This window comes from Hermetia illucens, chromosome 2 (genome assembly GCF_905115235.1).
Source record: "Hermetia illucens chromosome 2, iHerIll2.2.curated.20191125, whole genome shotgun sequence".
NCBI lineage: Eukaryota > Metazoa > Arthropoda > Insecta > Diptera > Stratiomyidae > Hermetia > Hermetia illucens.
The window spans coordinates 139,627,368-139,654,517 of NC_051850.1; the positions used below are offsets into that span (position 1 = coordinate 139,627,368).

A 27,150-nucleotide genomic window follows, 5' to 3' on the forward strand; every position below is an offset into this window, starting at 1 on the left:
TTCATGATCGCAGTGATCCAGGAGAAACTGCGAAAAGCAGAAGAAGTGAGGAAGGCGCGGTTACGGACCCCGCGGGAAGACGGAAGGAGACCTAGCTAAAGTAAGCTAACTCCGCCCCGTGATGTAATACCTAAAGGTGGTTCCACGGGGTAGGGGGGGAGTCGGGGGTGGTTTTAGTGGGTAAAAATCCCACACGCTGGTGTGTCCAGACCAGTGTCTTTTGAAGATTTCCACCTCCTCAAAAAAAAAAAAAAAAAAAAAAAAAAGACAGACAGACAGACAGACAGTAAACCGATTTTAATAAAAATGAAAGAGAGGATGAAAGCAGAGGGAATAGTTCCTCCTTTTTGGGTAAGATATGTGAATGATGTCCTTGCCGTGGTCACGAGGCAACAGGCAACCTTCGTGTTGGCCTGAAGAACATCTACAAACAGATTACCTTCACAAGACGGAAATGGACCACAGCTTGCCTTTTTAAGATTTCAAAATAATAATCAAGGACGAGAAGATGGAGTTTGACTTGAAAAACCAGCCACATCCAGCGAACCATCTCGACAACCTCTGACCATTCATGGGATCAGAAAATGGCCCCCTTTAATTCCATGATCCATTGAATGTACACGCTCCCACTAAGTGAGGAACATTTCGAGAAGGAGAAAGAATATATCCTCAGCACCGCTAAAATGAACTGCTACAAAGGAAAAACAGTGAAGCATCTAATGAAACGAATATGGCAAATAGAAGTACCGACAGATAAAAATTCTGTTGTCATGAATACTACTCAGGGTTGTCCATAGGGCGCGGTACAATCACCGCTTGTGAGGAGTATGGCAGTGGACGAACTCCTGGACGTGCTAACTACTAGGATACAGGTTACGCTGACGAAATTGTTTTAATCTGTAGCCGCAAATATGAGAATTCCCTATGTGATACAATCCAAACTTTATAGGGGTTACTAGTGTCTGATCCAGGAATGCGGAACTGCGTATCAGTCTTGACGAAATCACCATTGTACCACTCACAAGGAAACGTAAGCCTGATCGTTTGGGAGCATAAAGTTACATGGCACGAAAATTAATTACGCTCGATCAAAAATTACTTTGGAAGGCACATGTCGGAAAGCTACGAGGGCTCTGATGACTTGCACCCCGAGATACTACTTTGAATAAACACTCCAATAGGAAGGCCAATGATAACCTATGAGGGAGTTAAGCAAATTTCAAAGACTGGACGGCGTGGGCATCAGTACCTTTTGCGATTAATCTTTCTCCATCTGCACATACAGATCCAGGCAAGGAGGGCAATCATCAGGATGGCCGGCAGTATTAATGAGGTGGGGAGCTGCCAAATCGAAGGAAGATTGATATTCCCTCTACACGGTACCCCCAACTATTGATACCAAGGGATTACATGACAACGAAGTTTCACTTCAATAAGAAGTTTGAAACACGTTGGAGTAACAAAGCAAACTGAGAGAACGTGGCTCTGATAGGCAACTTAAACTAACAAATGATTACTTGGTGCACTGACGGATCCCTCACAGCAGAGAGAGCGGGTGCCGAGGTCATTGGTCCAAGGAAAATGTACTTGGAGCCAACAGGTAAGCACGCTAGCATATTCCAGGTGGAAGTATACGCAATAGAGATGTGCCTCCTTTCATTTCCAGAGGAACTACAGCGAGCAGAATATTGCTATTTTGACTGACTGATTGCTATTTTGACTGACTGAGCGGCCATCAACCCACTTAGGTCCAACCAGGTGAACTTTAAACTGGTATGGGAATGCTTTGAGAAACTGAATGCGCTCGGTTGGGTTCCAGGCCATGTTGGGTTGGAAGGCAATGAGGCAGTGGACGAACTGGCCAAGAAGGAAGCGGGGATACCTTTACACGGGTCAAAACACTTCTGTGGAATCGAAAACGGTTCCAGACGGCCTGCTGAGGGAACTATTTTCGACGAGTCTACCAGGAATGGAGCAGCCCAGGGTACATATTGGGGATACGAGCCCAAGCGAACAAAGGAAAGTTTAAACCTCACCAAGAAGAACTTCCGAATTATAGTGGGAATTCTCACTGGTTAGCACCGACTAAATTACCACCTAGGAAGCTAGGGATATTTACGGACACTGCCTGAAGGTTTACCAAAAAGTTGGTGAACTTAAGCAAGTTGGAGGCACTTACATTTAACAAGGCCGTATTGTTCTTTCAATATGATGTGACAAAAGTGCGCAGAAAACCAGTCGCTATAACATGAAGAGAACGGAAAAATAGGACGGTAATTATCTGCAAGAGTGCGATCGCCACATTTGTTAATGAGATGATGAGATCTGCTTTCCAGGGACTAGGAAAATGGCTATTTTCGAAGTTCTTGTTGAAAATAATGGAGAGGGAAAGAGACATGGACTGATCCGTTTTATTCTTTTTTTTGCTGATTTCCGAACTGCCCCAAAACGTGTGCCTTGCATTGAGCCTGCAAATCTATATGCCGGCTATCTTTCCTCTCTGTATTGGTAGACGCCAGATATTGTAAATTTTCCCGCCGTGCGAACTGGTTGTGAGCCAGGTAAGCCACGGAAGTGCACATCACGGTTAGGAGCTTAGACTCAGATACAGAAAGGTGTGCAGGATACTTCTAGATAGAATACATTCTTTAGGTTAGTCCCACTTAGTTTCTCTTGTGCTATGGAATAAATTGTTATATATGCTTTAGAGGATCTTGCTGAATCGGCTTCCTCTGGTCCAGGGTTCATGTATTAGAGCAATACTGATGTCCTCGCCCAGAGGGAGAGCATCAGGTTAGTCGTGGTTGCATTTCGAGTGTTGCTGAATTATCTACATTATCCTAGGAGGAATCATCAGTGTCTGTCATATGTCCTTGTTAAACTGTGGATCAATTCGTCGTGCTATTTCGAATAGGGAACTTCTTTGACTTTGTATTCCGGATTCCGAAGCGCAGTCTGCCTTTCATAGTTTCTGAAAAAGCTCTTCTTTTATGTGGAATAGGAAAGTCTGGCTGTTCGTCCGGTTTTCCCCTTCTCTAAACACTCCATTCAGTCGTCTATGGAGATCCTGTAGTTATCAATTCGTAGTAGTTGGACAAGCTTGTCCTTATCCAAGTGAAACTAGAAGCAAGCAACAACTTTCACGCTACGAGCGCCATTTCAAGCTTTGCGAAGCAGATGATCCAAGCCTCTCCTTTTGTTCACCCTTGCAATTCAAGAAATGCTCTGGGATCAGCTTCAATAGTGTGGTCACAACCTTGATGCTGGAACGCTAATGGAATAGAAACCCGTAAGCGACTCCTAGCAACATCGCTGAAGGGTTTCGCAGTGCATTCTCCCTCGGTTGAATGTGTTGCTACCTACAAAGCTTGCTTAGTGTCTGAACCATTAGGGACTCTACTGCTCTTGTTCCCTTGGCTCAACTTTATCATGGAGCCAACTTTTGAAGTATGGCCTTCTGATGCTGGCTATCGAACGGAACCTTTGGGGACTCCTGTTTCTGGCAGCTAGTGTTCTTGTCGGCCTTCATTCCTCCGGGATGGTTGATAGGTTGGGACAGGAGTGCAATGGTTGGTACTCGCTGCGATGGTTTCAAGACTGGAAATCCTTAGTCCGCTGCTTAGTTCCCGGAGGTCCCTGGCGTTGGTTTCAGTCCACAAGTATTCTGGCTGACATCCACTGTAAAGCAAAAATCCTGCTATTCCACCCTGCCTTGCTGCATCACCTTGGCTGGGTCCTAGTGCCGGAAGGACGGTTCTCGTGCTATTGTTTTGATTAATCCCCCTCCAAATTCGCTTGGCCCTAAAAGATGATTAGCAACATACTAATCTTCGTCTTAGACGGGCCACTTATTCAACCTTAGCCTGAAACATAATCAAACCATACCACCAATTTCAGCGGGAGTGATAATCGTAATAATATTAGAGCAATTGTGACAACCGAATGAAACACGGAAAATATAGCTGACAATAAAGCCAAGACTGGTGTACGCTCTTGTAAGTGAGCTTTAATAGTAATCCAGCGAAAATAAGCCAGGCCGAATATTAACAGAGGCCTTGTTGAAGGTGAATCCTAAGCAGTATTGGGGTCTAAAAATCCACTGCTGCACTTTAATTGTGGCAAGTGCTTTAGGTAGTGATTTAACTAAATGTAGATACCAATGAAAATTTAAAATAAAATCCATTATCGCAATTTCACCAGACATGGTATTACCCAACATTAGTTTAGTCCTGCATATACCATTGCACCCTGCCTCCTGAATATTCAACCATTTAAATTTTTGGACTTTTATGGTTCCCATCTTGCTTATATTTATTGACCTTAGGGAAGGACGAAGCAAATTTGGGTTAGACCCACCTTTTGAAACTATATAGTAAACGAAGCTTATGATCAATTCGTTTCGGTAGGATTATAAGATTTTCCGTAAACGTGCGTCATTTTCTTCTAATATTGCGTATGGCTACGGTCTTGTAGTTGAAAATAATCAATTGGAGAATGTATACTTCTGGATTGTCACTACTTCAAGGATGCTACTGCTACTGAATTCTGAAAGAAGAGCAAGGTACCTTACACCAATTTTTTGACTTACTTTGATGACTATTTTCCCCACTCTCTGTTACCGTATCAAAACCACTGTCCATTCACTTGAACATCATATTTTCCTTTCCTACATATGCGAACAAATTTAATTTCCTTAGGCTCATCACATGGTATCAGTTTCATCCCTGCAAGGCAAAATTGAGTTAAAAGTCTCCCCAGAGACGTTTTCAATTTTCTTTGTTTACTTTTCGAAAAAGTTTTCTAATAGCGTAGATACGTACATATTTCCGAATTATTTGGAAAAGTCCTTTTATGGTCGCATCCAATTTGATCAAATCATAGTCCTCAAATTTAATCAGTCATGCGGAATGAAATTTAAAACCATATTTGCTGGTGTAATACGTGCGTATGGCTCAATGGACATTGTACCACCGTGAAATGTGGTAGCGGCAGTTTCGAGAGATAGGAAAACTTAAAAGTACATTTTAAGGGGCCAACCAATATTTGTCAATGCGGATAAAAATCCTCTTTGCCTTTTGGCAATATAAACGCGTGTATGCTTGTGATGAAGTTGAAGAAGCTTTGTTAGAGCTAACGAGGTTTGTGTCCTTAATGTAGAAATCAAATTCAATAAAGTAGGATAAGTAAGAGTGTCAGATCTGCGAAAATTGGGAATTCCAACCAATAAAAGTTGTTCAATAGCAGAACATATTTTTTTTTGGATAATACCACCGTCTCTCTCCATTCAGTGCAAAATAACTAAATTGAATTCCTTTCTATTAAAGCGAATAACCCTCAGTGAAACGTTATGATAATTATAGGAAATTATCCAGCTGGATAATCTCTCACATTTTCTTGTTTTTCCGAAAGTATTTCCGAAAACATGTTACAAACATATCAAGTGCATTTTAATAGCTTTCTGAATACATCAAATAAAGACAAACCACTCATCATATTAAACACTTTGAAATACTTGGTCTGCCATTTGGGGGCTACACGAAAAAAATGAAATGACGAACCGAAAATTATGACGCGGAAAATTTGTACACGCAAAATATTTACTCAGCGCGTTGAAAAGGAGGGTCGTCGGTTTCCTTTTGCTGAATCGCCCTCAAATTGAAACAACCCGAGAATGGGAATGCGCTAGAGACGAGTATGCCTAATTTCAGATCTAATCTAATTTGCTTATCTGACATGGTCGCGGTTAACTAAAACGTTAAAACAAAGCACACCTGTGGTTTCCCAACCTGAGTTTGCAGGATATGTCAAATGGAAAAGCCGATGCTATCTGTGTGCTCATTATTTTCAATTCATACGTTATGAATGGTTCGTTTTCAAGGGCTGGGGTTCCAGCAGGGGCAAACGGTCTTTTTAAATAGTATTGAGAGTATCGGTCGTTGTTATTGATGATATTAAAGATACTTAAATATTCAATACAAGTATCTTTTGGCTGCAAAATTGCCACCCGTTGCAAATATGCATATTTCATTTAAACCCAGAAATACACTACAGTGTTCGTTTCGGTTACGAAAATCTTCGGTTTTAAAAGATCAACCCTGACTTTCAAAGTACTTAATTTTCCCCAGATTGCACCCTTTTCAGCACTTGAAAGAAACTCCGGACACACCATATGCATACTCTTATAGTAAAGTTAGGAAGTAGGTTTTTATGTAATATGTGAAAAGGATTTTAACGATGATCGCTATCGTACTGTTGTGTAATTGATTAATAGGAAGTAATTTCCTTGAAATTAGTCACAACAGAACCGACCAATTTACAGTTCCGACACATCATATCTTTTTAGAATTTGATAACAAAAGAATTTGATTGATATTAATTGCGTGTCGTTGTTTTCTCGTCTCTTATCCACCTGAGCCTAATTTTGTTAGAATTGAAAGGAAATTGACATCTGATAAGCACAACTATAGACTCTTCTGTTATTCCTTTCTGTTGTACAATCGGATGTTAGCGATAGAACTGAAAATCATGCGTGTGAAATAACTTTATTATAGAAACTACATACATACATATACTCACCACAGTCGATGGCTTCAGGTTGTAATAAATAATAGATATTGGGAAAGGTAAGGGTTTTTAAAAATAGGAAGAAAAGAGGAGAATATTGCATATTAGCGGACGCATTTTCCGTTTTTAGTTGTCTCTGAAAAAGGCGAAGGAAGTGCTGCAGCTGTCGCACAGACAATCAATGCTGTAAGGCGCTGAGTGTTGGAGTCCTACATGAGGACTGGTAGTCAAAGATTCAGATAGTGGTTAAACCCTGAGATCTTTCATGTGAGCGACACGCAGATTATGACAGTCCATGTCGTCAAACTCGTATTGAACCCATCCGACAATATTAATGACCTTCGCTTTCAAGAACTTCCGATCCAGTTTGGCATTGTACGGCTTATCTCTTATTGGAATATCTCCGCCTTGAAACTCACGAGCTCAGGATCACTCTGCTGTGATTCTCTTGCTTGGAGGATGCGCCTCTGAACCTCTACTCACAGAATAGCAAGTTTATCCTTAGAACAGACCTCCAGGGTCGCGTTCAGTCATTGTAAAAGAGCGCAGGTACGTCCATGAGTGACCATGTTTTGCCCAGAAACGACGCCATGTGGGGAAATCTCTATGGAGACATATTTTACTCAATGCAATACACAATTCATCGTAACAACTTGTTATCCCAATCTCTTTGATCAGGACTGTTATAAGCGCATATATAATGAATGAAAACTTCGATAGAGAATCGAGAGCAACTATTGCTCCAATATTTCCGGCGCGAGATCTGGGGTATGAACCGATCAGATCGAGATACAAGCGTTGAAACACCCGATCGGAGGTAAGCGCTTTTCCCATTAGAAGCTGAAGCGTTTGGTTGGGAGCTATCCACGTCTTGCACATTTTGCAATTGCGGATGTAGTCCTTGACTTGTGAAACCATTTTAAGTCAATAAAACCACAACCACAGTCTACCCAGAGTTTTATCACTTAAATATTGGTCATGGGCGCGGGTGATCGCCTCAGTTATCAGCTCCTCCGGAAACCAAAACTTTTACGCTTGTTATTCTTACAGCTCATCTCCAGAAGTCTGATTGATTCGCTTGTATACCAATCCATCGCGTACCTGCAGATCAGGGAGTTTGCTGGAATTTTCCCTACTACACTTGATCAGTCATCAATAGTCCGCAGATCGACAATATGGTGAATTAAAATCTATGTCTGCGTTATTCCCATTTCTCTCCAAAGCATCCACCTCCGCTGGTGAATACATGCGAAATAGAGAATGCCCTTCCTGTGCTTGATGATGAAGAATCCTTGAAGCTTCATTGTCCATCCGGCCAGTCTATCGTATAGGTCTGACTGGTTCATCAGCCATTTCAGAGCGTTGGAAGCCGAGAGCGAGCAAAACTGACGGTGCTTCTAAAGTACGTCAGTCAACGGTGCAGTCAGCGAAGCGTAATTTGGCGCAAATCGCTGATTCCGCGCATTTCAAGAATCCGCTACAGATGTTTAAGAGTTTTCGGCCGCGGAAAATCTTTGATGGCACGTACCTTGTCGGGATGGGTACAAATCGTCCCATTTCCGATGATGATACTTGGGGTATCGAACCTCCTTCATGACAAATTTGTTCTTCCGGATGTTCAATGTTAGGCCAGTGCGTCTCATGCAGAAGGCTACTTCGCTTAAGAGCAGCAAGGGCTGGTCGACGGTCTCTGTAATGAGCAGCAAGTCATCTAAATATACGAAAATTTGATGGGCCAAGTAACCATGGATGACTTTGTCCATCAGTCGCTGCATGGTTTGAGGTGGATTGCATAGCCCAAACGGCATGACGACGAACTGATAGAGTGGTTGCCCTGAAACTGTGAAGGCAGTCTTATCCTTTGATGCTTCATCCAATGGAATTTGCCAGAACGCATCCCAACTCGTTATAAATCTAGTCTTCGAAGGACGGCTGAAAATTCCCCCCGATGAGAGGTAAAGGACAAACGTCCTGTACCGTGACACTGTTCACCTTACGCGCATCAAGGCAAAGCCGAACTTTACCAGATTTCACAACAAGGGTGACGGGCGAAGACCAGGCGCTTTGCGATCCTCTTCATAACGGAGTTTTTCATTGGCGGGAGAAACTGAGAAGTGTCTCTGTTGGATAGGTTTATTATTCCCGACATCGATGACGTGAGTTTTTCGACCTGTACGTCCTGAGTCTTCCGACTCGAAAGACGGAAAACTGCCAATGACAGCATCGAGTGGATTGACGTTCTGGCTATTTTCTATTGAACATATGGAAGGTGCAAATAAGTCCCATGGGAGTCCAAACTTGCACACAAAATCAACAGTAAGGTATACATTTTTAGTTATCGACGGGATAAGGACATGTCCGATCACGAAAAGTTATGTCAGCCGTCATTCTGCCTACTGTCGAGTGGCTAGTCCCGCCAGCTGTCCTGAAATCGATGCGTAATCTCTCCCACTTGTTCCAATCGCCCTTAATAGTTTCCTTGGCGAAATACGAAACGAAAGAACTTACAGTGCATCCGATATCAATCAGTCCTGAGACACGTTCACCCGAGACTGTGACAATTGTATACGGGCGAATATCATTGCTGGGCCGATTTGTAAGAACGGCAGAGTAGTAGAGACGACGGCTGTGCATTATTCGCCGCCAGTATTGACGTAAGTGAAGAATAGAGCGCTTAGGTTTTTGCGTCGCCACCTCTGCTACTCGCAAGATCCGTTCTCTGCCCGCTTAGTATTGTTGCAATCTCACATACAACGGCCTCAGACCTGAAAGCATCGGTTTTATTGAAATAATAGGTGGTGGGGCCAAATCCAGGTAGATCGGATCCTCTCTCAGTGATAAATATCAGGCAGACAATCCTGGAGAGCCTCCCGTAGGTCCGGCCGCTGTGCATCTGAATTGGTTTGCCGATTCCCAGAGTCACTCCGCCGCTTCTCTCGCAAACGCATACTCCAATAATAAAGAAAAGCTCCCCTGTAGAGTCGAATGAGTCAAAGATTCGACTCTAAAAAGAAACTTGTCTATAGGAAGTGATTCCTCTGATTCGTCATACCTCATATCCCACGAGTATAAAATATGTCAGGGGACATCATGCCATGAGCACGCCGAACGGGCTGGGAGTGCCGAAAGTGCAATGGCTTGCCGCGCTAAAAAATCCTCGTTGAGTGTCATCTGTCGGCGGATAAGCGGAGTCTGCAAGGGTGGTCCAGCGCTGTTTCGAACGCGCCTCCTGATGATGGGCCATCGCCTCACCCACTGCTGATCGTTCGTCGGAATTTGGCTAAAGGTCACGTCCGCTCTCGAATATGTTTGCTCCCAAAACAGAATGAATGTAGTACGTCAAGGCCAAAAGGGACCATCAAATTAGGAAAAGTGAGGGATTGTAAAACTAAGAAAATACCCAAAATCAGAGCGATAGAAATCCAATTAAAACCCAATTAAATAAGTTATATATATATATATATAGTTATATATATATAAAATATAGTGCACATAAACAAAAAACAAAAACGAGAAAAATTTGCAAATCAGCAATTAATTAAAGATTAAAATCAAAGCAAATATCGTTTCATCGAAATCTCGAGGAATCCTTTATACCTAGATGTTCAACTTTCTTTCACGTCCTCGAAACTCATGGATATCCAGGATGCTATCCAAACCTCATAAAATTGTTGCAACTTGTGTGTAGAAAACTTCCGACCACAGCGCATATTTACGGGGAAACACCAATCGAGTTGCTCCCCGTCGCAGAGTGATAGATAAATAAATCAAACTAGAAGGAATCGCGAGAACTTAATCTTCCTCGTTTGAAATCAGAGAGCAAAATGAGAATGAATCATTGAAGACAGAACGGCATAGTATTTAGCCGACTACCTCCGTATTCCACCAAAGATTCATCTCGCCCGTTACTTCTTCCCTAAGAAGAAGCAAGAATATTAAATTTAAAATTTCTGAAACAAAGAGATTGCTATTTCACATAAAGGTAGGGAAGGACCTCCTCAAAAGGTCGGATGGCAATACCTTTCGGTATATAGCTGCAATGATCCGTAGAACCAGAGACTTCTGGACGGCAGTCACAGACAAGACGTTACGTCTCAAAGAGAAACACAACAAATGACCAGCTCTTGTGGTATACTACCAAGGATAGGACAGGAAACTCCTCTCTGCCATATGGGAAAGGAAAATTGAGGGTTAGGAAAACTTGCTTCTGGGGAAAAGGCGTGAAACCTAAAACTTGGAAAGATGAAGTCAAGTGTACGTGGAGCCTAGCCAGTTGAGTCGTTAGTTCTATTGTGTCTTATTTTCAGTTTTATCTCGCGTGTATATTTCCATTAGGTACGCGTGATATACTGACAGGTTTGTTCGTTTTTCAACTTCCAATGTAGACCCACATATCGATGTAAGGATATGTGAAGTTTGTAGAAAGACACTCGAGGGACTGTAGTGTTTAAAGGCGCCTCTCCCCCACATTTTCGAGGGTGTCGATCGAACACTTCGGCGGATTTTCACGGTCGCCTTTGGAGGTTTTTTGCATAGCTCTATACTCTTGGCAGTTTCCGGGCACTCAGGATGTACTTTTACCGTCGCACTATTCCCATAACTCATTACAGTATCCTTTGTAATCCATTTCAAATTTAAGATCAATTGCACAAAATATTGCTTTGATGTGATATTCCTGCATACCTTTATCAAAATATGTGCAGGATCCTTTCTTTGAGTGTATCACGAGCATTCCTGGTTACAACATTCCCAGCAAATTTAATGTCAATAGGTAGGTCGACTAAAATGCATGTAGTAGACACACTTTCACATGAAATCAGGTTAATTATATGTCATGATTCTGAACATTGTTCAGTCGTTTTCCAAAAGCAGCAAACTTTGGAACTGCTAAGTATAGGAGCAACTCAGAGTTTCCTTACGTATGGTGAGAAAAATCCTGAGTATTTTAACTTGAATAACATGATGACCTGGAGGGCGATGCTCCTCTGCTAATATAAATATTAATGAATCAAGCATCAACTTTACTGGTGATTGTGCTAGTAGGCGTGAAACAAGCTAAAGTATTTCCCAATTGTAAACAGTAAGTTGAATTCTGCTTTGGAAATGTAGATTCAAATGCAAGCTCAGCACATCCACCAAGCCATTCTCACTATCCTGACCGTCGACAAGTAGAATAGGAGTCATAATTCATGGTTAAGCGTCATTATTCACTGGCAATTCAATCATCGCTATACTTGCCTTTGAGAGTTGCGCTTCTTGGTTTTTTTGAACCAGGAGAAATTATTCACAGGACATTCCACGCTGATAAGAACATTTGTTTTCTTTTAGGGGGGGACTATAGTATTTTCGCGTGACATTCAATCAGAAGGTTCTGTCAGGTTGGATTTAGCCTATATTCCTTTTTCGGCTGTGGGTAAATTTTTCTTTTGCCATAATTTCCTACTCCATTTTCTGGAAGAGTTAGGTAATAGTTTCTTCGTCACATCCATCTTAGTCAGGTTTCAAGTTGTACTCATTATTGGAGTTGTGGTCTCTCCCTTTTTATGTATAAGACAGATAATGCTTCGTTGCCAGTCATGAGGCATTAATTCGCTGTCCCATATCTTGAGCATAAGTTGATGAACTACTTGGTATAACTGGTCGCGTCCATATTTAAATAATTCGGCTGTAATTCTATCGGCACCTAGCAACTTATGATTTTTAAGTTGATGAATTGCACGGACTGTTTCCCCATACTTGGTGGTGGCAGTATTTGTCCGTCATTTTCAGTTGGCCGAACATCCAACTCGCCGATGTTCTGGTTGTTCAGTAGCTCATCAAAGTACTCAACCCACCGCCCCAATATGCCGATTCTGTCGGAAATCAGATTTCCCTCTTTGTCTCGGCAGGATGAGCATCGTGTTGTATAATGCTTCATCCTGCTGACTTGTTAGTAATACTTCGCGAGGTGCAGTTGCTCCCTGCACTTTTTCAGTTCACAGACTTGTTGGTTCTCCCTTTCTGTTTGTGAAGTTGTTTCTCCGCTTGACGGAGTTCGTGATAAGTCTCTGCGCGTGCCCGCGTTCTTTGAGAATACAACATTACTCGGTATGCAGCATTCTTCCGTTCCGTTGCTAGCTTACATTCATCGTCAAACCAGCTTCCGACTTTTTTTCCCCCTGGGGCCAAGTATCTTTGTGGCGATAACGTTCTTTAGGTGGTTGTGAAGATCATTTGTTGATGCTTCATCTCCAGGATCTCGGTTGACTGCGGTTATTGCGGCATCCATTTCCCTCTTATAGGTCTCGCGGAGGACTGTGTTGTGGATGGCTTCAGTATTCACTCTCACCTGATTGTCAGCACGCGGCAGCAATGCACAAATCCAAATAGGAATTTGCGCTGGGCCAGGTTGGACTCTCTGAGTCATATAATTCGCATTTAGACTCTATCTGGTGTTGCCCTATCCAAGATTTGAGGAATACTCCTCTGGGATTGTTTGTAGCATCTAGCCACGAGGTACGCTTAGCATTCAAGTCACCGGATATAATATAATAATTATACAGCCTGTTCCACACATGGTTAATATTTTATTGATAATTGTGTTCATGCCGCCACTTGCATCTTGTTGGCGCTTCTTAGCTCCCCTTGCCGGACTGCTTCTGCAAATGGGATCCCAGAAATGACTGGTGCCGAAGGTACCGTTCGATGTCACTGACACTGACACCTTAACATTGCGGTATGCAGGACATCCTCGGTATGAAGCTGGACGCCCTCCGCTTCCGCAGATACAGATGGTAATTAAGCGACCTGATGCCGGTCAGATCGCTTCCTCGGCTCTCTAGACTTATCTGCACGAGGAAGTGCGGCAGGATTCATTTTTCCAAAACGGATCTCGTCGCACTAAAACGTGACACTGAGAGGAACTTGACCTCGGTTCCCGTCTCCGCATCCAAGTCTTTGTGAAGGAAGGTTTGCACCTTCTGTTCCTTTAGAGTGTAGGTGAAGTGAAGAACCTTCACTCGCTCGGGGACCTCCCGGGCTGCTTCGCGGCACCCGTCTTTTTGATAATAAAATTTAAGTAGAGTGGCTAAATCTCTACCACCCAATTCATACACATTAATGGGGGACCCCTTTCCCCTTTTCTTCATTTCGGGTGCTACTTGCGGCCCCGGTTGGATCATTTTTTAAATTTTCAATCCTACTTATGTTATTTTTTACATCAGTTGACATTTTTCTTTATTCTTGTTTTTCTTTTATAATTTTTTTGAAACATAGTGCAAGAACTCACCCAGTTTTCCCTCTTCAGGGCTATCATTGCCACACTTGTCACCGCTATAACCAGCCTGGTTAGTACCCTCGTCTGGAATATTTCCACCGCCACCGTTGTCACTGTCTCTCGTACCATCAGCTTGTTCTCTGTGTCCTCCATATGGACAGATTCGCTGCCGAAAACTTGTTCACCCTCAAGGCAGTCTGATTGCTCTATGGCTGCAGAAGTATTATAGTTGAAGGAACCTTCACTTTTTGCTGGCTACTTTTGGAGATGGCGGGCTTGCCTCCCCAGCCATTAGCTGCTCCGTAAGCTCTCTATTTTTTTTATCAATAGTGACATTTGATTTTTAACATCTTTGAGTGTTTTCGCCAGCTCGCTATTTCTTCTTTCAAGATAGGCTATCCTTACTTTGGCACTTTTGAGGTCTGGATCCTCCTTATTACGAACTCCACAACCAATCCGAGTGCCCATGAGCCTTATGTTGGGGGGCCGGTTTAGCCCGCCACCCGTGGGCGGCTCACCGCTCATTACCGTTAACAACGCACAAGCCAAATAAACGAATTTTTTGAGAAAATTTTTCGGGAAAAAGTAACTTAGATAACAAATCAAAGGTAAGATTGTTTAAATTAAGTTTTTAATTATATTGTATTCATTGACAAAATTTAATTTAATTTAATTTAAATTTTAAATTCTCTTTATTAATAATATTAATTGTAGACACGTCCGTTCTCTATTCCGGTCTGGTATCGGTGAACCAATATAATTTTACATTTATTCCGATAAACCATTCATAAAATATGTAAACTTTTTGTCATGAGATATGAAGGGCCAAAGTACCAAAGATCCGACGTACTTTTCTGAATCGGCTAGCAGAAAGGTGCATATTTAAAAGGGTTTCAGTTGAATGCACATAAATGCTGGCGGATCTGAATGGAGGAAAGTATAATCACGCCCTCCTGCCTCCTGCCTGTGAAAATCTTTGACAGGAATTTCAATTCTAACATGAAGGGAGTTGTCATATCATTGAAGCAGTTAGCGCATATGTTGAAACTTCACCTTGACCTCGTGTGCTGCCTAAAAGACCATGATATCAGTTTCCACCAATTAACCTTGAAATCGTCTTTCATGTATATAGTTAAATCACCAGCCCAACTCAACAGTTTACCTGCAATAACAATTCGTCCAAATTGGTGAAAACTGTGCTTAGAAGGTCCTACAAGGGGATGAGGACAGTGTTTTATAAAATATAAGTCGAAAACCTAAATAGACATTTGGTGGAATTATTCCATTCTAATAAATTTTTATAGCTGAGGCAATTTCAATGAAACCCTAAATAATTTACTATTAAAAAACATATTTTCATCTTTGTTTGGACTGTTCAGTTTGTAACTACAAGGAACAGTGAAAAATTTAGATATTTCAATAGCACATATGGCAAAAGTGTACTCTAGGCTTCTACTCTATCATACCGCACTTTTTCCTACAAAGTAATAGATTGCATTGCACTTATATTAATTCCATACGCCTCCTCTTTGACAATCACGCTAAATAATCTTTTGTTTGTGATCAGCTAGCGGGTCATTAACATAACTATCATCTTTCCGACTAGCCATTGTCCCAGCGAGCGCGGTTCACAATGTTACTCCACACAACGACCGGCAATTATTCATGTAATCAATGCATAAATTGCATATTGCATGTACGGCGCACAAATTACGGTCTTAAGATTAGCGGACGAAAATTTATATCCAGGCTATCCTTTTAACTTATTCTTGGCAAACTGGCCACGGTTCAGTTGGATTGTCGTCCCATAGCCATATCGCGGTTCCAAAAAGAACCCACCGAGCGGAGGAAAACTTCTTGCATGGCAGTTAATTCCACGATAACATCTGCGAGACACATAAAATTCACATTAAACAATGCAAAGACTTCTTGGCCCTCCTCAACAATGGATTTGTGCACTCTGGATTTTGTTGACCCAGGTCAGAGACAGGCGGCGGACATTCAAAAGCGTGTCCATAATTTAGTTGCAATTTTCCCAGAGTCAACTGCACTTAATTCAATTTAAAGTGGCATTACCACTTGTTTAGTTTTTGTCTATTTTTGTCGCTTGATAGAAACAGATCGCATGCAGAGAGATATATGTAGTTACAGAAATTTCAGTAGCGAATACATTCACGCAAGGTTGTAAATGAATTCTCTTTTTGGCTTGCTCATCCAAAGGTCATACTAAGTAGCGTTACAATTGCACATATTAGATATCTATGCCTACTGCATGCCTATCTTATTGAAGATAGCGCATGTATGTACATAGTCAAAAGGAAACAGCAAGTCCTGAATAATTGACATAAATTTTTATGAGCATTAAACAGCTCTTATCTTTGGTACAAATCAAATTGCCAGCCACGTCTTAAAAGGATATCATAATATGTACTAGATTGATGCACGTGATTAAGTCCATGAAGGAAATTGTAGTAATGAACAACAGAAAATGGGAAGAGCACTTGACTACCATTCTCAAATGTATTATACCAGATGAAGTTTAACCTGTCGTGAAATGACGACCGCTTAAAAACGGGACAAAATGTACCAACTGGTCCTCCAGGTTGGGGGTTGGGTAGGGTTCACAACCCTCCACGGAAAACCGATGTTACGAAGCCACGGAAGGAGCCTCGGACAGGATGGATTTTACAACGACGAATCCGGCAACAACAACGGATTAACGATTTGCGCATTTTCTCATGGAACGTGCGCTCCCTGTACAGATCGAATGCTGCTGAGCAGCTAGCCGATACTCTGTTCCAATATATGGCTGATGTAACAGCGTCGCAGGAGATGCGATGGACAGGGACCGGTTTCCTGGAGAAGAGCCACTACACCATATATTATAGCGGCCATCCAGTAAACCATATGCTCGGAGTAGGTTTCTTAGTCAGCCAAAAAATGAAACCTGCTGTTATCGGCTTCGAAAACGTAAGCGAAAGGCCATGCACTCTGGGTTTGCGAGGCAAGTTTAGAAACATAAGATTCATAAACGTTCACGTCCCTGCAGAGGAGACTGCAGGGTCAGAGAAGTATACCTTCTACGAGGCAGTTGAGTGGATCCTCGAAGCCTGTCCCAAGTATGATATCAAAATCATACTCGGAGATTTCAACAGTCAAGTAGGGAAGGAGCCCGTATTCAGGCGATACGTCGGCACCCATAGCTTACATAGAAATGCCAATGATAACAGATAGCAGACTGCGGACTATTCAGTTCGCAGTATCGTACAAAATGGTTGTTGGAAGTACCTGGTTTGCGCGGAAAGCGGTGCGCAAACATATGGTGAGAGTAAATACAGAAGTCATTCGCAACACAGCCCTCCGCAACACCTATAAGAGGGAAATGGATGCCGCAATAACCGCAGTCAACCGAGATCCTGGAGATGAAGCATCAACAAATGATCTTCACAACCACCTGAAGAATGTTATCACTGATACGGCCGCAAAGATACTTGGCCGCAGCCGGAAAAAAAGTCGGAACCGCTGGTTTGACGATGAATGTAAACTAGCTACGGAACGGAAGAATACCACATACTGATTAATGTCGCATTGTCAGAAAAAGCGGACACGCGCGGAGACTTATCACGAACTCCGTCGAACGGAGAAGCGTCTTCACAGCCGGAAAAAGGAAGGGAACTGGAAAAGTACAGGGAGCAACCGCACCAGGCGCGAAAGTTTTACCAACAAGTCAGCAGGATGAAGCCTTATACACCTCGATGCTCATTCTGCCGAGACAAAGAGGGAAATCTGATTTCCGGCAGAATCGGCATATTGGAGCGTTGGGATTACCAGAACTGGAAGCTCATGAACTGGATTCTTACGTTCACTACTGATCCACTGCTGCTCCCATCTAAGAGCATGATATCTTACGACACCATCGACCGAATAGTTCGCCAGTACACTAAAGTTAGCGAGTATGCAATGAACTGAATTCAATTCGTCTCCTCACTGCAACTTCATCTGTCTCTCCAATGATATCTTCTGCGGGTTGGAAGCTTAAAGTCTCAAAGTCCACCATCAAATACCTTGGCGTGACTCTGGATGCCAGGTTGAGTTTTAAAGGGCATATATCGTACGCCTGCGAAAAAGCTGCAAAGGCCATTACGGCCCTTGCCAGGATGATGCGAATGTAGGTGGGCCAAAACAGTGTAGCAGGCTGCTGATAGCGCGTAGGACAATATGGACCCTACGCGTCAACTGTGTGGGCGGAGGCTTTAGACAACGTACAGAACTGGATGAAGATGAATTCTGCCTATAGTCTGATTGCGCTGAGGGTATGCAGCGAATTTCGAACTAGTTAAGATGATGTTATTATTGAATGGCTTGGTCGACGGCACGGAGAGTTGAACTATCACCTCACGCAGTTTCTCACTGGACAAGGTGGTTGCTACCGAACGTGTCTGCATCGTATCGGTGTAGATGATTCTCCGAACTATTACAGATGTCGTGGAATCCCAGTGTTCCCGGAGTATGTTCTGTTTGAGTGCCCGAGGTTCCGAGAGGAGAGAAGAAGCCTGAACGAGGCCCTGGGGGTCGGCGTAAGCGCCCAACATTTAATCCAGAAGGCAAGCCCGCCCCGCGAAGTAATGCATAAATGGTGGTCCCGCGGGGCAAAGGCATGAGAGAGGTAGGGGTGCTTTTACTGGATGCGTGTGTTAAAAAAAAAATAGTTAATACTTCAATAATAAATTCAATAAATGAAAATGTGTTCTAGAAAAGAACTATTATCTGTTTTTTGTACATTTTACAAAGTGCTCTCAAAAGTAATCCAAAGAATCCTTTCAAAATCAATTCTTGGCGGATATTAGGAAGGATTTCAAAGTGGAAAGTCAGTGGATTGATCACATATTCTGAGTAAAGCAGATAATGGAGACGTGCTGGGACAGGAACCCACCAGAATCGATCGCTCGGTACTGAACAAAGTATTGCCTGCCATCAAAATGACAAAGAGACTCAATTAAAGGAACGAAACCAGCTACCAACATACTTGAATTAAAGCGAGGCGATGGGCTTATATGGGGGGGGGGGCTTTTGCGGATAATATTAATATCTTGGCATCATCAAAAAAGGAATTGCAGAAACTTGACGAAGTAATGAACCATCAATTTACCAAATTTAAAATGTACACAGGAAAACAAAGTTCACAATTATAAAACTTTCAATCGAGGTGTCCTGTTTACAGCAGCGAAATATGGACAAAATCTAGGCCGGACAGGATAAAACCAATGCTCTCGAATGTCAAGTCGTCAGAGGAATCTTAGCCCCAGTGTGAGTGGGCGGCAAATGGCGATTGAGGTACAACAACAAATTGCACTTATGATATGACTAATGCTGCAATGATAGGCTATATAGAGCGTATAGACGGCAGGATTGCCAGGCACCTGATAAATGCCGCAACGGATGAGCGGACTCTGGATGAACGTGGTGGCTCAACGTAATACTCTTCAATCTGACTGTAACCTTACTATTCGGATCGTGTTTGAAACTTAATCGCATGATAGGTGCTAGCACTACCAATCTCTTGTCGGATACTTACTTCTTTTCTCAAGTACAGCAATAGAATACCGCAGGGAAAAACTTATAATATTGAAATTTCTGCTCAAACTTGAAGACCGGAACAATCTAAAAAGCCTTGTTGCCGCTATTAACGACCATACGCACCCTCCAACGTAAAGCCTGTCTGGTCAAAATTGAAAAAGAAAAATCCATTCAAGAAGCGAACCTCGTAGGAGGAAATCCGCAATTCATGTTAAAAAATTTATGAAACGAATCTAATTTGCTTTAGCAATTTATTAGCTGCCTTCCACGCTCTACTTCTCCTTTGAAGTCCACCTCCGCGCTGACAACAACCATCAATAAATAAACCTCAATCAAATCGATTTTCATTGCCAATACTCCTTCAAAAATTTTCCTGACAGTAATTATAGCAATTTATAAAATTGTGTAAACTAAATCCATAGATCAAGTGAATGCGGTGTCTTGGTTTCCTTAGTTGCGGCCATTCTATGCATTTTTTGCTGGACTTCATTGAACTTGCATAAAACCGCAAAGATTTATGAAAGCTCTGAAATGCTCGACAATTATTCAAGCAACTGCAAACCGCACGCGCCATGTACTTAGGCCGCCCACAATTGAGTCCGTTTTCAGTGCCTTGGCAAATGAGTAGTTCCAGTATTTAATTTGAAATTGCAATAAATCTGATTTGGAGAATTATTCAATATTTCGTAACCACAAAGCGTCAGTTCGTTTCAATGGTTTTTGGATTTTTGCACCTGCTTGCTAATTGCCGACACGCTCCCGTGAGTGATTTAGATAAATTGGTGGTTGGCTTGATTGATCTGTTGGTTCTAATGGTTTTGCCGTTCAGTTTATTTTAGGTCATCGGCTGTTCCCCGTCATATTTCTTTGAAGTTGAAGGTTATTCATATGGAAGGAGGCACCGATCGACTAGCATTTTTAACTTCTGTAGGAGTCTGTCTAGGAAGCTCAAATTCTAAATTTAAGATTCACCCACATTTACGCGTTTCTGCTCCGTTTGCATTCTACCTTTCGTTGTGAAAGCTCACATCGTTCCTCGCCTGCATCAAGCACCATTTATCAAAGTCCAAATAAATTGGTAGATATTAACATGGACGTTAATAATTCACACAGTTCCAACCCCAGGAACTTACACAGCCTGGCATCAACGTTAAGATACCATGCAACACATATCGACAGTTGCATTGACAAAACCGCGGAAACGGTTTGATGTACAACGTGGATAGCAGCTTTCGGTTTAATTTGCAATTCAATTGGAATGCACCGAATGCAATTTACTTCGATAAGCGTTCGAATTTAATGAAATGCCATCCTGGCCCGCAACTGGACATTGCACCATCAAATCAGGATATTCCGGTTGATATGAATGTGGCATGTTCGGCCGTTTTCAACGCGTTTTCACGCACATATGTTCCATGAGTGCATGCAAATTAATCAGGTCCTGGCAGTGTTCATCCGTTTCGCATTTGGTTTTAATTAAACGGAAAGTTTTTTGCAAACTGAATGATTTCTGTTTGTTGATACGCCCGTTGACATTATCATTGATTACACCACTTTATTATTTGGTTATTGGAAATTGACATCGACAGCAGCGACACCGAAGGTGTTATTTTGAACGGAGTAAAATTGTTCCAGTGAAACACTGGTAACTGGAAATTACTTACCATTAACGAAAATCATTATTTAATCTTTAATCTTTATTTAAATGTTTTTAAGCAATCCAATAAATTTTCTTATTGAAACAATAATTTTTTAAAAATAAATATCGACATCACAATTTAAAAGATTCTAAACCTAGACTTATCACGAACTCCGTCGAGTGGAGAAGCGACGGAAAAGGAAGCCTGGGAGAACCAAGAAGTCTGTGAACTAGAAAAGTACTGGGAGCAACCGCACCAGGCGCCCCAATTTTACCAACAAGCCAGCAGGATGAAACCTTATACACCTCGATGCTTATCCTGCCGAGAGGAAGAGGGAAATCTGATTTCTGACAGAATCGGCATATGGAAGCGATGGGTTGAGTACTTTGATGAGCTACTGAACAACCAGAACATCGGCGAGTTGGAGGTCCCGCCAACTGAAGACGACGGACAAATACTGCCACCACCAAGCATAGGAGAAACATACCGTGGAATTCGTCAACTTAAAAATCATAAGTCGCTAGGTGCCGATGGAATTACAGCCGAATTGGTTAAATATGGAGTCAACTAATTACACGAAGTGGTTCATCAACTTACGTTCAAGGTACGCGGCAGCGAGTCAATAACTGACGACTGGCAAAGAGGCATTATCTGTCTCATACATAAAAAGGGAGATATCACACAGTGCAGCAATTATAGAGGTATCACGGTGCTGAGTACCATCTACAAGATATTCTCCGCTAGCTCTATACGCCCAGAACATAATTGGCTAATACCAAAGAGGCTTCACTTCAGGCAAATCAGCAACAGATCAGATTTTCTCTGTGCGGCAAGCGATGAGAAAACTGGTGGAATATGGACACCAGTTGCATCATCTATTCATCGACTTTAAGCCGCCTATGATAACATAGCCAGGGTAAAACTGTACGCGGCTATGAGAGAATTCGGTACCCCGATGAAATTGATAAGACTGACTAGGTTGACCCTGACCAATGTGTGAGTCCAAATAAAAGCAGCAGGATCACTCTCAAGACCATTCGACATCAACAGCGGTCTACGACAAGGGGATGCACTATCACGCGTTCTCTTTAGCCTCGCCTTGGGGAAAGTGATCCGTGATGCTGAAGTAAATGCGAGAGGTACGATCCTCTTTAAGTACACCCAACTGCTGGCCTCTGCTAACGATTTCGACATCACGGGAAGAACCACCCGAGACGTACAAACTGCCTTCATCCAGATCAAGCAGGCGGCGCGAGATTTTGGGCTGCACATTAAAGACAAAAGACAAAATATATGGTGGCAACGTCAGCACCGAAGACGAATCAACCAACAACATCAAACCGCACTGGTCAAACACGAAGAAGAATAAGGATAGGAGAATACAACTTTGAGACCGTTGATAATTTCTTCTATCTAGGATTGAAAATCACAACCGATAACAGCTGCGATGATGAAATCCGCGCACGGTTGTTGTCAGCGAAAAGAGCCTATTTCAGCTTACAAAGACTGTTCCGCTCGAAACGTCTCACCATAGGGTCAAAGCTCTTACTGTACAAGACTATGATCTTGCCAGTCCTCATGTATTCTTCGGAAACTTGGGTTCTTAGCAAGAAGAATTGCGAACTCTTGGCCGCGTTCGAGAGAAGAATCCTCCGAAGAATTTTTGGCCCCTTACATAAGGATGGACGATTCCGTAGCCTACATAACCACGAAATCTATGAGCGATACCATGACCGCCAGTTTGTGGATAAAATCCGTCTCAATAGGTTATGGTGGGCAGGTCATTTAATTCGTATGGATGGATGATCCCGCCCGGAACGTCTATAAGGGCGGTGTCTATGGAAAAAAAAGTAGGCGAGGCAGACCCTGCCTGAGATGGAGCGATGGCGTGGTCAAGACCGCAGAAAGCTTTTAGGGATATCGAATTGGTGGACCTGAGCGCAAAACCGGGATAGCTGGTGTTCCTTATTAAGGCAGGGCAAAACTAGATACCGGTTGTTGCGCCCTTGATGATAATAATAATAATCGTTGGCGCAACAATCCATATTGGATCAGGGCCTTGAGGTGTGTTAGAGCACTTCATTCAAGACCGTAACAGTATCCTACAGGATTACAGTATCCTGTAGGAGCCAATGTGGTCAGCATTGCGCTCTCATCATCAACGGCTCATTGGCAGTTGATGATGATTTATCCGTCAGTGCTGGTCTCTGCTTATTCTTTCTCCAAATGCAGGGACCAGTTTAGGTCCATAACTCAATTAGGGAACAAGCAGATGACCATGTATATTGAATCCATGCACATCCATTGGCCAAGACTGGCTCAAGGACTTGACCGAGAATAATAGGTGTCGGTGCAACTCGGACGGACTCCATTTTCGACTAAAAATTCCACTGAAATTTTATTTCACAGTGCTCTCCCAAGAGCATTTTAGATATATTCCTTAGCGCGATGGAAATCTATGAAGATATGTAGGTACAGTTGAGATCTGAAATCCGCACTCGCTACTCCATAATGATCAGAAGTGTGTTAAAGTTATCAGTACAGGAACATCAAGACCGGGAACTTATCATGCTTTCGAGATTATTTTGAAGATAGTAGAATGAAGGAAAATAGTCCTCTAGTTGTCACCCTGGAAACGAATACCCCTCTCAACGATCATCTCCATCTTTCACTCACTAGGAAAGACCATAGGTTGCTAGGATTTACAAATTAGTGAAAGTATGAATTCTGCAGCGATTGCAGGAATTGCAAAGAGCATATTTACGGAGAAGCCATGCAGGCGGGTGCCTTTAGCATGCTTGGGGGCAAAGATGTCGTTGCACTTACCTTCGTCAACAACGATCACCCATGGTCTCGGCTTTAAATGTCCATCAACCCGCTTTTACGATTTCCCAATCAGCCAGACTTTCTGACTCCTGAATTGATGTTTACTTTTAGAATAAGGAGATATATTATATATTTAAGTGAATTCTATGTGTTACGTGATGCGAAAACTTGAACCCATGATTTCGACCAATGAGTTTACTTTGTTTTTAGGAGGAAACAGTCCAACGCCAACAAGCGATTTCGGAAAATATTAATTGCTTCCAGTAAACTGCAATGAAGACTTTGAAGCCCTCGGCATTCTAAACTCTCCTCGTTACGATGTCCAGTACAAGGATTATCTGCACGAGCAATTAAAGTGTTTGAATTGACACCATAAAACCATTCTAAACTGTCGGCCATCACAAACTTATCTTCCCAATGGTTGGTCTAATAATGAAGCGAAAACATTTCATTCGAGAGTGGTAAGCGGATTTTGTATTTCGAGGATATGATGCGAAACTCTGTTCTGAAAGTGACCCCACTGTCCTGGAAATCCTTGCCGGGGAATACATGCAAATTAAATTAAAAAACATAAAACCGGGCGTTGAGTAATTTTCCATTGTAGTTGGCTCTGAATTGCTCTTGGCCCAAGTCCAAATTATTATTGCCTCGCCGTGACGAACACCCGTCCCACCGCTAATGGCTGTCGGAATTACTAGGATCGGTAAATTATTAAAATGATTGGGCATGCAAGTGGTCAAGTGGTTCGTTGATTCTGCTGAAGCTGGAGTGAAATGCAATAGCGATTATGGCACTTGGAAATTACACAGTTGAGTGAAATGGAATCTTCTTGCTTCCAATTGATTCCTCATATGTGCTTTACAATGAGAATATGTAATGGTTGTGGAAAAATTTGTGAAATACTTGTTTTCACAATATTTTATGCAAATAACCAAACTTTAGTGAAAAACTTATTGCCAACAATTTTATTATGAAACTTTGAGTAGAATTTGCGTGCTGTGTTGCTCCAAATATCCAACACAACCAAAAATAGTTCCACCAGAAATCACAATTTCAAACCACATTAAAATTTATAACAAGGAAATAAGCGAATTGTCCTCGCTGCTATCAAAGGACTGAAACCGCCATTATTTCGGGCTCATAACTTTCTCATTACGTCACGCGAAAACTATGTGGCGTCTGCTTGCAGTCAATTTAGCAATTTCTGAATGTCCTGCATTATGCAATGATGGGATTATAACAAGGAGAGCACTTGAGTGTTTGGCGAGAAAAAAGTTGGTCTGATATCGAGAAAACTGACTGAAATGAAAATGGTCTTAAATTCCTAATGTTTGGAGATAGATACGATACTTGAATTTGCTTTTAGTTCCTGGAAATTGGGGTTACATTCTGAAATTTGGTTTTTTGATCATAACTCCATTTTGGCTTTTCAGAAGGAAGAAATCACAACGGTGCAGCCTCAAAATATATTCCATTTCAATATGGGCTCAAGTAAAGTTAATAATGACAAATTATTTTATTTTAGAAATTTACTTAGCAAAATTACAGAGGGTAAAAATTTGCTATTTCACCTGAATTTGTTGCTCTCTAAAATGGCGTTTGACGTCATCATCCTACATCAATGAACAAGTGCCACAATAAAGTGAGCTTATAAGACGCATGGGAACATCTTATTCTTCCGTTTTCAGTCTTATTAGAATCAATTCGATGAGCTGTCTGTCTGTCTGTTGTAGAGGTGAAAAGCATCGAAAACCACATTGTGGAACTTTAACCCACTAAAACCGGTTCTCCTCATCCGTTATGCCCCACGGAACTATCTAGAGACATTACGTCGCGGGCGGGTTAAAGCCCCTGCCGGTGCCGAGATTGGACCGCACCACTGTGATCACGCCTACCAATTCGTGGACAATGGCACTGGAATTTTGACGTAATTTCGCGGTGAAAATGCTTGGTCAGCTCGAGAAGAGTTGCGCCTCTTAGACGCCATAGAGAAATACGGATACGGAAATTGGGAAGATATCAGCAAGCATATCGAGACCCGGAGTGCTGAGGACGCTAAGGAAGAGTACATTAGCAAGTATTTGAATGGAACAATTGGACGGCACACTTGGATTCCGGCTTCCGAGCATGAGCGCCCACATTTGACGGATCAAACGGTGGAGGAAGACAGTGGTCCGTTGGGAGCGAATAACATACATAAGCTGCCACCACTGGATATAACGCCTGAGGAGGCTGCTGAACTCGGGTACATGCCCAATCGAGACGGCTTCGAAAGGGAATCGCAAATCCTGCCGCGCCACATCACTCCACCCCCAGATGAAACCGAGGGGTTTCGGCTACTGAATCCGGAACTGTGTTCCCCATCAGTCCTTGAAGCGAACGCGCCGTTGTTTAGGGTTGCACACGGGCTTCAGCCTGGACAGGGAGACCGCCTTTTTGTGTCCACCGATCTCGAGCTGGAAGAAATGTTCTCCCCGCTCGAGAACGCGGTACGGGCCTTCGTAAGGAGGCTGCATCGGCTTCCGGACGGCATCCGTCCTGACCAGGACGTGCGTACACGTGTCCAGTTCCTTGGGCGCCCAGACAGGTGCGGACGAGTGTTGGGTGGGACGAGTGGCCTTGATGCGTCGGAGATAACTTGGAAAAGAATACAAGCTCCTAAATTGGTGACCCCGACGTAATCTGAATGCCGCAAATCCTGCCGCCCCACAAGCGCTCTAACCTTCGAAGCTCCTCCCGAATACAGCTTATGATGTCACTAACGTTCCCGCCACGCCCTGATTGTGCGCGTTCTCACTTCTCTTGGCGATCGCATCTCTTTAGCCAACATATCAATGAGCACCATTCTTGCGACTACGAAAACTGCTTCGCCTGACGTTGTCCAGAATGCGCAAGCGACTCAGACGAATTACTAAAGATAATTTTATCGTATTCCCCGGAACAATAAGGGATTTTGTCGAAACTGGTGCTGCGTACAGTTAAATGGATGAAGACACTCTGACTAGCAGCAACTTCCTCGGCGGCTTAGGCCCTCCAATATTGGGCATCATGCCAGTTAACGCAGCTACAACTTTTCCTGCTTTCTCGCTAGCATAGCTCAAGTGTTCCTTAAAGGTAAATCGACGATCCAGCATAACGCCGAGATATTTGATGAAAGGCTTGGACTCTATCACATGCTGCTCTACATGGAACGGTAAAATTCCTTTCAGTTTACGACTGCTGACCAGTTCAGCCTCAGTTTTGTGTACCACCAACACTAATCCGTGTGATAACAACCAATCTTTGATT

The 27,150-nt window shown here is 42.6% G+C and overlaps 1 pseudogene; it reads left to right on the top strand.

Moving 5' to 3' along the window:
- The first annotated feature begins 1,581 nt into the window (after positions 1–1,581).
- Positions 1,582–27,059, top strand: LOC119648576 (annotated as a pseudogene).
- The last annotated feature ends 91 nt before the right edge of the window (positions 27,060–27,150 follow it).